Source organism: Equus quagga, chromosome 12, assembly GCF_021613505.1.
Source record: "Equus quagga isolate Etosha38 chromosome 12, UCLA_HA_Equagga_1.0, whole genome shotgun sequence".
Classification (NCBI taxonomy): domain Eukaryota; kingdom Metazoa; phylum Chordata; class Mammalia; order Perissodactyla; family Equidae; genus Equus; species Equus quagga.
Window position 1 is genome coordinate 44,284,075 of NC_060278.1, and position 12,683 is coordinate 44,296,757.

The window sequence follows — 12,683 nt, forward strand, 5'->3', positions numbered from 1 at the left end:
GTAACATATTTCCCTCTTTGGACTGTTGTAAGGATTAAATTAAGTAAAATTTTGTATGTAAAGCATGTAGCCAGTCCTGGAGACCAATAAATGATTGCAATAATAATAATAAAGTTAGTACTATTATTATCAACAATCATGCTGGGAAATCTCTCTGAGCTCTTCTTTTCCCAAATTTGTTGCAGTCTTGACTAGACTAGCCAGTGCTCTAAGTTGAGGACAGGAAACACGCTATTTAAGTGAGAGAGAAAGCATATCATCAGTGCTCCTTTTGGGACAATCTCTTAGAATGCTACATGCCCCTCTCCCCTACCCTTTCCCCCATTAGGTGTAGTCTGATGTGATCACCCTGAAGAGTAAAATGGACAGAAAGGGACTAGAAATACCACCCCAAATTCTATAGCCACTGAAAAATCACGACTATAGCTGCAAATATCACAGGCTAGAGTTTGCAAATGTCTGCAACGTACTTTCATGTACACTAATTCTTTGATGATTTGTAAGATGCCTCTACCCAGGAGTCTTAGTATGTCATTTGGCCACAGTTTGAGAATTATTTATTTAAGCTCTACATGGATAAGAGCCTATATATGAATAGCAACATAGACATATTTGCCTCCCCTTTCTCAGGCTTGGGATGAAGAAACAAATCCCAAGATATTTCTTACACACTGAAAATTGAGGAAAGCAGTTTGCTTCAATATTGAATATCACTTCTTTCTTAATGTTTTACTAAATCTTCTAGAAGATTTCATTTTCCTTTGTCATTCTACCTCTTCTTCTTATAGCCAAGAAGCAATTCAATTCATAGACTATGGTTTCCCATGAGCTAAATTCATTGAAGCTTCCCTCATGTCTACGTGTTTTCAACCACACAACACAGAAAAACCAGGACCAGCTTTCAAGGGAGACCCATAAAACGAAGATTTTGCCACAGTGCACATACCCTCAGATTCTGAAACTCCAGAGAATACAATTAAATCCTGAGGAGGCTGAGGTGAGCCGGAAGCAGATTGCTTCATTTCTGATCTTTGTAAGGTCCTAATGACCCGGATCCTCTTCCTCAGCACAGCCTCTGCCAGTCTACAGCTTGGTGTCTCACACTTCTTCCTGGAGGGAACTTATGGAGCAGAACAACTATAAAATAAACAATCCCATAGAAATTTAATATGCCTGGCTCATTTATTCACTACAAAACAGAGTAGGACAAAAGATAGCTACTTTCTCTTCTGATTATTATTTCCTTTGTTATCATTGGCAAGCAAACCAACAGCGCCCAACAAAAACCATCTACCAAATGTTCTTTCCCTGAAATGAGATTTTGGTGCATGTTACTAACGCTGTTCAATTTAGTGGCATGAATGAGTTGGGTGGTCCATCCTTGCCATCTGCTTAGATCAGGGTTGGAGCTAAATGATACTCACTTCATCTATGTTTAAATCACCCATTCCCATAACATCGGATGCTCATGGAGAAAGTCCTATTAAAAAGAAGGTCTTTGAAGAAATAACAACTGTCTTACCTCTACTACTACAATGGCTGGTGAGCTCAGATTTGTTTTCACATGACAGGCTCTTGAGACATTAGAACTGCATTGCCTTATCCACAAACTTTATGCACAGACCCTCAACCACACTGAGGTGCTGTCAGGCACAGGGAAGTAACATATGGATGGATCAGTGTATCTGAACCCGCCATATGCTCCATCTCCCCCACCCAATCCATCCCCACCCTTAGCACAGAGAAGACAATTCATGGTGCTTGCCCTAGTCACAGCTGGAACATGAAGGCAGGTTTCACAATCCTCTCTCCCAAGCCTTACAGACGTAATGTAACTGGCAAACTATTTACTGCTTCTAGATGGAGTAAGAGGGATGAGGGATGACTTTACACTGCAGGCCACATCCTGACCAAGAGCAAATTCCTCTCTAACAGAACTAGTACCTCCCTCCTTCCCCTGGCAACTTGAGAGCAAACCAAAACCCAAACAGCCTCTCAGCTTGCTAGCAAGCCTACTAATTTGCTCTTAGGATATGGACAAACTCTCACTCCAAATACCTTCGTTATATGTGGCCATTTCCATTGAGACAACCATTGTTCGCATGGTTGGACTTTTCATTTTCCCATAATGAAATGAATCTGTTCGCAACTTAATCAGGATATCCCTGAATTTCATTTCCCAAGTCTACGATTCTGAGGGTGTCAGGGAAGTTAATGGAAAATAGAGTTGTGACATTGTCATTTTAAAATGGCATGTCAAAAAGGGAGCATCTCTTGTCCAGGATCAGAGTTCAGTAGAAGCCTCTTTACCACTCTTCGCTGCTTCATCAAATAAATCACACTCACCTTCTACTTCTTCAACACACTGACTGAGGCCATGGCACCTAAAAGCACAAGGAGGTGACATGAAATTGTTTGTGGATTTCTGCTCCCACAAGCTGAAAAGTGAGCATGCCAAAATTCAGCTGTGTTTGCTCTCAAACCTGACTATGATAGTAGTTCTTCTTACAATAATTATGTAATTTAATCTAATATTAAGTATATGTAAGAAAAATGACTAAAAAGGAAAGAGCAGTGCTCTCTGTGAAAGTGACGTTGACTGTTTTACAAAGAATTAGTAAACACAAGTCTGTAAAGCAGTGCTGTCCAATAGAAATACAACGCAAACCGCCTATGTAATTTTACGCTTTTCAATAGTCACATTTAAAAAGTAAAAGAAACAGGTGAAATTAATTTTAATATATTTTATTTAACCCAATATAGCCAAACATTGATCTTTTCAACCTACAACCATAAAATTATTAATGAGATATTCTGTGATCGTTTTTTGTACTAAGTCTTGGAAATCCAATGTGTATTTCATACCTCTGGCACATCTTACTTCTGACAAGTCACACTTCAGGTGCTAATGACCCCATGTGGCAAGTGACACTGTACTGGACAGTGCAACTCTAAAGAATTGCAGGTCAATTAATAGGGACAAGTGTTATAGACTGGGGAAAAACTTTAATAGATGGTTACTGAACTCAGATTGTGCTGTAGGTGTCAAAGTTCTCCCTCCATATGGAAAATACTGAAATTAGAAGTTTTAATCTTTTCATTACAGGTATGATTATTGCAAGGAAGAAAACCAGGGACTTGAATCAGTGAAAACCTACTCAAAGAGTTGTCGTTGGCTCTACACCAAAAAACTTGGCAAATGAATGTGGGTTTTAAGTAAAATGGTTTATGGTTTACATATAGCTTTTTAAAAAATGGTTGCCCATGTTAATCTACTTTTTAAAAAAATATTTAAGACTTTAATTAACAAGGGCCTGCAATTTGTTGATTTTTTTAAAAATCAAATTTTAAACTTTTACTACAAATTAAAAATGTTCTTAAAAATCTCAACTGAACCAGATATGAAACAATGTAAAAACTTTTAAAAGTGTATTGATAAAAACCAGGTTTTTTCTTTAAAAAAAAAACGTTTGTCGTTACTAAAAAGAGATGTCTTTAGGTAAAAATGATACAAACCCTATGCTGTGTGGCTAACGCAGATAGTTCTAGTTATCTGGTTAACAGGCAAAAAGCAAGCACTTAAGGTGTTGAGCTCCAATCTTTTGTTCATTTCTTATTGCTGGAATTTCATGTTCGTTTCTTCTTGTTGGATGACTAGACCAGATGATGGTAGAGAGGGTGAGCCGGCATTCACTCAGCCTCGCCCTGCTCAGCCTCCAGAGGAATGAACTCTCAGCTGGTGGATCGGCTGCTTTGGTCTTTGCCATCTGGTGGTTTAGGTTTTTCTGGGCATCTGCATCAGTAGTTGAAGATGAGGTGGGACTAACATTGAGGTGGCTGCTGACCTTGGGTCTCCTCTCCTTGATTCTCCTTGTCTTCTTCATTGCCATCCTCTCTAGGATGTCTTTCAGCACGGAGGGACCCTGGGTAATTGTGGGCTAAACCCTGATACATATTCTGCTTCACGGGCCTCCCTTGCTCTCCTGCACCCTGTTTGTCAGCACCTTCCATCCCTTCTCCCTGTGCAGGAGGACTGGAATACTGTGGCGGTGCCCACAGGGTCTCTGCATGTAATAAGGTGGGTGCTGTGGCCTGCGGTAGGGGGGTGCTGTTGGGCCTGGCCCTGGGGAGTGCTCTCCGACCCCCATTCTTTCCCCTCCCTCACTATTCTGGTCATTCCACTGGTAATCGTGTGAAGGACCCCTGGGACATGGATAGTGTCTATAATGGTTCTGATCTGCTGCATATTTACTGCCTTGCACTGGAACTCCACCAGGGCTTGTAACGTTTGCTGCCTCTGCATCCTGTTCTTCTTCAACAACGTCAAACTCCACAGTCTCTCCATCTCCTACACTGCCAAGGTACTCCCTGGGGTTATTCTTCTGTATGGCAGTCTGGTGTACAAGTACGTCTTCATTAGTGTCATGTTAATGAAACCATATCCATCTCTTACCTTGAACCATTTTACTGTTTCCAAAAACTTCATTGCAGTGATCTTTCTTGTCCTGCTGTCAGACACCACGGATGTGAGGCCACCTGGGCTGTCACTCCCTGCCATAGATGCCAGGCTGGGTCTCAGTCCATTGCTCATGGTTGCAGTGATGGTGACCCAGGCAGCTGTGGAGCTTTGGCTCCTCCTGGGTGTGACAATAACTAGGCAGGTGGTAGTGGGGCTGCTCAGAGCTCTCTGGGGTCTGCTCCTACTTTCTTTGATTAACAAATAATACTGGTAGCAATTGCACTGGATAAAAGGGCTTGTGTTGTACTTGGAGTGTCTTCAAACTAATTGATTTAAATTGAATTCAACAAGTATTTACTGAGCATCTCCTACTTGTGAAACTTTTTGTTACTGACCCCAAGGATTACACGGTTAGTAGCGGCATGAGAAAAATAATAAAAATAATTGCAACAGAATAAGTAACAAAAAAGTCAAAAGATTGAGAGATAGTATTTGTTTAGAGAATCAGAAAAATATTCCATGAAAAAATGGCATTTAAGGTAAGCTGTGAAGGATGAGTAGATTTTCATCACAAACACAGAAGGAAAGATGTGGGTAAGCCAGGATCACAGCATCTTTCTGAGAGACGATTTTCCTCTTCATATTGTCAGGACCTACTGTCATGTGACCAAAAGATTTGTAAGTTCTCATGAAAAAGATGTAGGATTTTAATTGAAACGTATGATGTCAGAGTAGGAGAAAACCAGTGGCCAATGGTTGTTTAGTGCACACTTGAGTGCTCAGGGCATTCTGGGTAAAGATGCAGAGGGAGTGAAGCTGGATCTGTTAGGAAAGGCTTCTTACCAGAAATAAAAGTTTATGGGATGATTGTTCTAGCAAGTGTGTATAGATTAAACGAGAACAAGGAGAGGCAGGAGCACAAAGAGAGGCTGAGAGAGTCTGGGCTGGTGCTAGTGCCCCCAAGTTAACGTTCACCCCCACTCGCCAACACTGTACACCTGGGCAAACCACTCAGCCTTCTGAGTCTCAGTTTCCCATCTCCTAGGACTACTATAGAGATGGAATGATATGCGGTATGTGAAAGTTCTTAGCCAACTGTGAACACTACCCAGATTTTTGGCGCTAGGTACTGCTACGATTATCATTACCATTAGGAAGGTGTTGTATTTATCCCTGGGTGATAAAATCCTGCAATGGGATGGAAGCAGTAAAGCATTTGAAGCTATCAAAATAGCAGACTTTTATTCAAGCTACCACTTGGCTTGCATTTCCTACCACATTCTACTTCCTAAACCCCCAAACTTCCACTAGAGATTAGATGTTTTATTTTTCTCTCCCTGTACCCTGAAACTCAACCGTGGGATGTAGAAAAGCACACACTTTGGTGGGCTAAAAGTTAATGTCATTTATCAACTCCTACTTTCAAGGGCAGAAATGACAAATGGACTGCTGAGCCACTGGTCCTCGTAAGGATAAAATGTGCTCTAAAAATTGATAGGATGCACACCCACTATTCTCCTCATTGCCTGCCACCAATATATCAACTGTCACCAAGTGATAACAGCCCACAACCGCCAGTGGCCAGATATTGATTTCTTCTGTAGTCAGCAGTAGTTGAAGGTGTGCGCATGTGCATGCATGCGCACACGCGTGCACACACACACACACACACGCATACAGTACACTTTAAAGCTTATGGCCCAATGAATTAAATATTTCTTTCACAAAAAAGTATTTTCATTCTCTAGGACAAGAGATTTTTCATCCTTTAATTAGAAGTAACTTGAATAAAACTTTATTAAATTGCTTATAAGGAAGCATAAGCACCCCAATCCCATACTTGTACAAAAAGAATCTAGATTGGTACTAGTTGTGTGGTTTTTCCCAATACTCTACAACACGACTTGCCATGGGTGGGTTAAGTTCCAGGGGGAGAATAGGTAAACCATGCACAGGAGGGTAAAGATGCTAAGAAACAGGCATTATAACCTCTGCAAATCCAATGGTATATACCTTTCAAGGTTGTCTGTTGTTTGAATTATGTTGTCCAACTTTCCTCCATTAGAGTGGATAATGGAGCATGGACTATATTTGGCAAGATCTACGATCTAGGAGCAGGCCAGGCCCTAAGAAAAATTATGAAGTAGGGAAAATTATATTTTTAATATCCTTGGATCTCTCTTTTGAACATTTTCCTTACCTGGCTACCTGACCTTCCCTCTCTGTGGCCTCTTTCAGATCTTCTCTCTCCAATGATATCCTACAACCAAGATCTTTTTTATCTTATCCTGGGTTATCAAAATTTATATATGTTGTATTCTTTTCCTTAGAAGACATGGTCTCTGTTCATAAATGTTAAACCAAACAGAGCTTCTTTGGTGGTTTAATTTAATTTAAGGCCCGTGTCTAGCCAAAGAGATTTTCCATGATCTTCAAATCACATCCTCCAACATTACACTCAAGGTATTGTGCAGGTAGAGAAAAATACATCAAAGTGCCTGGTGAACCAGAAACAGCTCCATAAATGAAATGAATTATTATTGTCATTATTATTTCTCTGCCTGCATAAAGGATCAGTGGTGTGTGGAAGCTAGTTTGTACTGGCTTGCAAGAGTGGATTGTGTACATCTCTTCCCCCAACTGCACATTCAGTAACATCATGTTAGTAGTTTGAAATCAACTATAATAAGAGGACTTATACTTCGGTAATTGGCAAATGCTACATATCAGGGCTTCCTCCCACAACCCCAAGAGAACCAATTTACCAGCACACCCCCACATAAGATCATCTTTATGTAGAAATAGATGGTGTCTTAAACTTTTTGATCTTATGGTCCATTGAGTTACCCCATTTTCCTGATTACTTCTCCTCCCTTGCCAATGCGACATAAAAGAATTTGGCCACAAATATACATATCTCAACTCATTGTCACAACTAACTCCACCATGTCTTTCCTGCTCACTGGTATGTGCTAGCACCTACGTCGCCTGACATGTAAAATAGGATATATATTAGTTGATTACATCAATACACAGACACTTCCCACATCTACACATGTGCATGCATGTGCACACACATACCCGAATCTGAGTTACCATAAGAGAGATCTTTATAAAAAAATACTTCAGTAATAAAGGGCAGTTTTATTTTCTATATTAGAATATTTACTTGGTTTATTGCTAAAGACCTAACGTTCCTGAATAGGCAAGTATTAACAAGCCTCCCAGGGTAAAAGCTATCTAAATATTGCAGAAAAGCGTGTTATGGTACTTTTATGTTTTAACAACCTCTTAGGAAAAAGACTAATTTTTGAAATGCAAGTTGTTCAAAACAAATCTTTCTAAGTCCTCAAGATGTATCAATAAGTTTGCTGGAGGAAATGGCCATCCTTATCTCACCTCCTCTTCCAGCTTGAGAATCACTGCCTCTCTCCTTCCTTCCTCACATTCCATTCACTCTTCAGTTGAGCTCCAATGAAAACGCCCTGTGAAAGGTCACCAGTGGCCTTCCAAATGTCAATCTCCAGGGCACTTCTCGGTCTTTTTAATCCGTTTGTGGCATTTGGCACTGTTGTCCTCTCCCATGAGTCTCATTCTGGCCACGTTCTATTTCCCCCGGCCTGCCAGTGTGTATCTGCACCCCCTCTCTAGAATTCCTCCAGGCCACTGACTGCTCCACAGCTCCTGGCTGTCACTTTCCCTTGCCCTTTGACTCTTGACCCCTGGGTGTGCTCCACAGTTTGGCTGCCATTTCCCCACCTTGATCTGGGATTACCAGATGCCTGGCATGTAGAAATTCCTGTTAGATATGTATTGCATAAATGAACACATGGTTCGTAGTCATACACACACCCGGGTGCACACGTACATACGCATTGTGAAACACCCATTCTCTCACAGACTCCTTAGCGCTCACGCATGTGTAGACTTTCCCTACTGCCTTCAGCACCACATCTGACTCTCTTTACTGCAATGTCCCTCTTTGACTCTAGGGGGCAAACTGTGCCTCAGTCCCAGCCTGATGCTGAAAAAGCCCTTCATAACCTTCTCCCCTCTCAATTTCCATGATCCTCCACTCACCGGCTCTCACAGTCTTGGTTACAGACCTCTCCCTCTGCCTTTCTTTTAAAGGTACTATCTTTGGCCTTCGCTAGTCTCTCTTCCAGAGTTATCTCATAGAATTCCATGGCTTCCACTATCATCAATACATGCTCATAATTCCAAATGCAAATCTAGAGACCTGAATTAAATCTCTACTTGTAGCTCCACAGACGCAAAACACTCCATAAGTCCCACAACAAATTTTTTATCTTCTTCAAACGCATTTTACTTTCTGTTAATAGCACCACCAGATCCTAATTACTCCTCTGAGAGCTCCTGGAGGAACCTGTGATTCCTCCCTCTCCCCAGCTTCCATTCATTCGCTCAAACCTATTGATTCTACCTCTGAAAAATGTCTCCACTTGATTCTTTGCATTACCACCACCTGCTGCCTTGGTTCAGGCATTGAGTATTTCTCACATGAACCGTCACAATAAAATTGCTAACTGACCACCCCACATCAAGACTTTCTTCCTCAATTCATCCGCCATGCTTTGTTAGACTCACTTTTCTTAAATCCCAATATGATAATATCACTCTTTGGTATTTCCCATTGACGATTGCAAAACAGCAATGTTTGCACGAGGTGATCAGTAGACTGCCTACATCAGAATCACCCAGCAAGCTGGCTTATAATATAGATTTTTGAACCCCACTTCAAGCCAACTGAATCAAATCAATGGGTCACAGAAATCTACATATTCAGTCAGCTCCCTCGAGAAGCCATCAAGCCAATAAGTTTGAAAGCCACTGGCCACAGCCTCCTCTGTAGCACACTTAAGGCTTTTCATCATCTGGCCCCTGCTTACGTTTGTAATCTGATTTTCACCAGTCCCTTCACCCCATGTCCTCATCCTCATGCCTTTGTGCAGGCTGTTCCCTCTGCCCAGAATGTCCTCTGCCCTTTTGCTGCCAAATCTTACTAGGACTTAGCCCTAAATTCTTCGATGATATTTTCTGTGATGCTCCCTGGTTATAACCAATTCCTAATTCCTCAGGACCTTTTATTATACCTTTATGATTTTATCTTACTCCATTGTAGTAACTGTTTTTACTACCAATTTCCTTGATAGGCCAAGTATTTCTTAAAGACAAGAACCGGGTTTTACAGATCTCTTTACCACCAGTTTCTGACTCATAGTAAGTGCTCAATAAAACAATGTTTGAATGCATGACTGAATAAGTAAATCTTGCCTTCTACCACCACAATGCACACAGCAGACCCTGCAGACAGCAGCATTTAAGAAAACACTTAAATCTAACCATAATGGTGCTGACAGCTCCCTGATGAATCTGAAAGTGTTATGCATTCCATCAGACCAAGAGGACCCAAATTTCATTCCTGAAACCCAGAGGACATCACGAGGAGACAGTTACATCTAGACCACTCTTCTCAAGCAGAGGCAAAGACGCAGGTTCAGCTAGTTTGTGTTAATAGAACCAATCATAGAAAAACCAATAACTAAAACCTAATTCTCAGAACAATGCATAACTAAAGATGTGTTTTTAAAAGATGAGAGGCAGGAACATGGCAGGGACACCAAAAAAGCAAGGCACCACTTGAGGCTTGAGACTTACCTGTCATCTGTCGGGCAGTTGATGGTATTGTTGGAATAACCCGAGTGCATGGATTTGTCCTGTGGCCCGGGGATAGGAGAAGAAAGGATACAGAAGAGGAAGTCTCACGCTCCCTCCTTTCCAAGAGTTTCCAGTCTTGATAGACCTACCTAAATGTTGCAGGTGGCGAAAATCCAAGGAGAAAAACAACATAGCATGGTGGAAATTGCCAATCAACTAATATGAAAACTGAGTCCACAGATGCTAAGGGAATGCAGGGGAAAGGAAGAGATCAGACTTATTTGTAATCACAGAATGTTGGCATGGGAAGGAGGGAGAGAGACCAGCTAAGGCAAAGCTCTCATTTTACAAATGAAAACAAAATGCAGAGTGAAGAGACTTTTCCAGTCATTCAAATACCTTATTTAACCAGGAAAGCTTCCAGGTAAAAGCAAGATAAGCCTGGAAAAAGAGAAGGTGAGTTTTGCACAGGGATATTTGGGAGGAGGAAAACACATAGGTAAGTGGGGAAAAAGAAAGATGCTTTTGAGAAAGGATAAGAGGCAAGTGGGCAGGTCCTGGGAGACAAATGCAAAAATTTCGGGGATAAAGGAGAGAGGAGGGATGAGAGGTGAGGCTGAGATGACAGGCAAGTGCGGGGGACCAGACTTTATGAATGGAAAGTCTCCATCAGAGGAAGGAGCAGGATTTGATATGAATGCAATTGAGTTATGCTATGTAATGAATTCCTTTTGCTATCAGAACCCAACCATGAAGAGTTCAACTCCGCTCTATCACGCATTGTTGGAACTGGAAGCACCTTAGAGAATAACCAGTGAAATCATTCTACAGAGGAATGAGACCAGGCTAAGAAGGAGGCAGCGCAAAAGTATGGCTTGTGAAGACACACTGATTCTTTCAAAACCCAGCTCTGCCATTGATCAGTCATGTGTCTTTCAGCCACTTATTGAAGCTCTCTGAGCCGCTATTTCCTTTCCTGTAAGACAGGGACATATTTATCTCACAGAGTTGTTCTAAAGATTAGGTTATCATGCGTTGTTAGCACTGGGCCCAGTGCTGAGCCCATGAAAGGGGCTCAGTGAATGCGTCTTCCTTCTCACTTTGCACTGAGAAGAACTGACTTGCCCAAGGTGACACAGCTGATGCGTTGCAGAGCTGGATCAGAAATACTAAGTTCTGACTTAAAATCCAAAGCCCCGGTCCTAAAGCAGGTGCCCCTCTTGGGGACTCTCCAGCCAGCCTTCCACCCAAAGTACTAGCCCCCCTAAGAGATTATGGGAATTCACAACCAGACCTTCATCTATTCTTCTTCCTGAGGTATGTCTCTAGTGGGCTTCCAGCCTTGATGAAGGAACAAACCCATCCCAGACAAGCCCAAAATAATAAAGACAGTAGATCAAAGACAAGTGCTCCCCACTGAATGTGTGTCAGCTAGGGACACAGGATGAAAGCTATTTCTTTTTTTTTTTTTCTGAATGCAAAAGCTATTTTGGCTCCATGATTTCCTAAGGATTATAATAATGATGGTCCGGATTACCAATACAATTCACATCTGAATGTGTTTAATATTTTTCACAATGTGAGGATTGGGAACAAAACTGTTGGAAGCCCATCAGGTCTGGCCAAGCAGAGGTGCAAAGTAGGCAGAGAGACGCCTGAGCTGTAGGAAAATTCGCGAATATTATAGAAAGAGCTGGCTTTCTTCAGATACCCTTTGGGGAATGAGCTATAGGAATGTGAGTGTTTCAGTCCTGGACAGCATGTAAACACTGAGATTTCGAAGTAAAAATTGGAATTTAATAAGTGCAACTAATACTTTTATCAATGACCTAGGATAGTGCCATATTTTCTTCTTGTTTATTTTTAAGAATGTACTGCATTTCTGTTCTAATTTATTAAGCATTTCCCATGTTCCAGAGAATGTGCTGGCACTAGAATTACAGAGGTAAGTACAAGAGTTCCTATTTTCCAAAATCGTTTAAGTCCATGGTCAACTCAAGTCATTCCTCTGCTCCAAATCCTATGGTGACTTCCCATCTCACTCAGACTGAAGCCAAAGTCCTTGCGTGGCCCACCAGGTGCTGCATGACCTTCTCAGATCTTATCCATTGAGTTCGCCACCTGCTGCCCTCCCTTACTCATGTCTCCCCAGCATACAGGTCTTCTTGATGACACTAAATATGTCAGGCATCCTCGTGCCTTTGTTGAACGAATGGGCTCTATGAGGAACAACTGCAGTTTCAGTTGTAGAGAAGGAAAATTCCAAAGTTGACCCAACAACTTGCCAATCAGTAGATTCCTATTGAGTGTTCATGAGGTGAATGGTCAGGGTGCTATCTGATGAGCTGGCTGTCTGAGGCGAACAACCTGGATAGCTGGGTGGCTCGATTCCCTGGAGGGAAAACTTGACCATGCCCATGGCAAGACAAGATACCACTGAAGGACAATGCTCCCACTATGCACTTCCATCCAGCGTGATGCCAGTGAGTGCTGGCCTGTCTCCAATGTGCAGAAGCTGGTCCACTATATGAGGGAACCCAGCCCT

The 12,683-nt window shown here is 41.8% G+C and overlaps 1 pseudogene; it reads right to left on the bottom strand.

Moving 5' to 3' along the window:
- Nucleotides 1-3,822: 3,822 nt before the first annotated feature.
- On the bottom strand, nucleotides 3,823-4,591 carry LOC124248163 (Y-box-binding protein 1-like; annotated as a pseudogene).
- Between the last annotated feature and the right edge of the window lie 8,092 nt (nucleotides 4,592-12,683).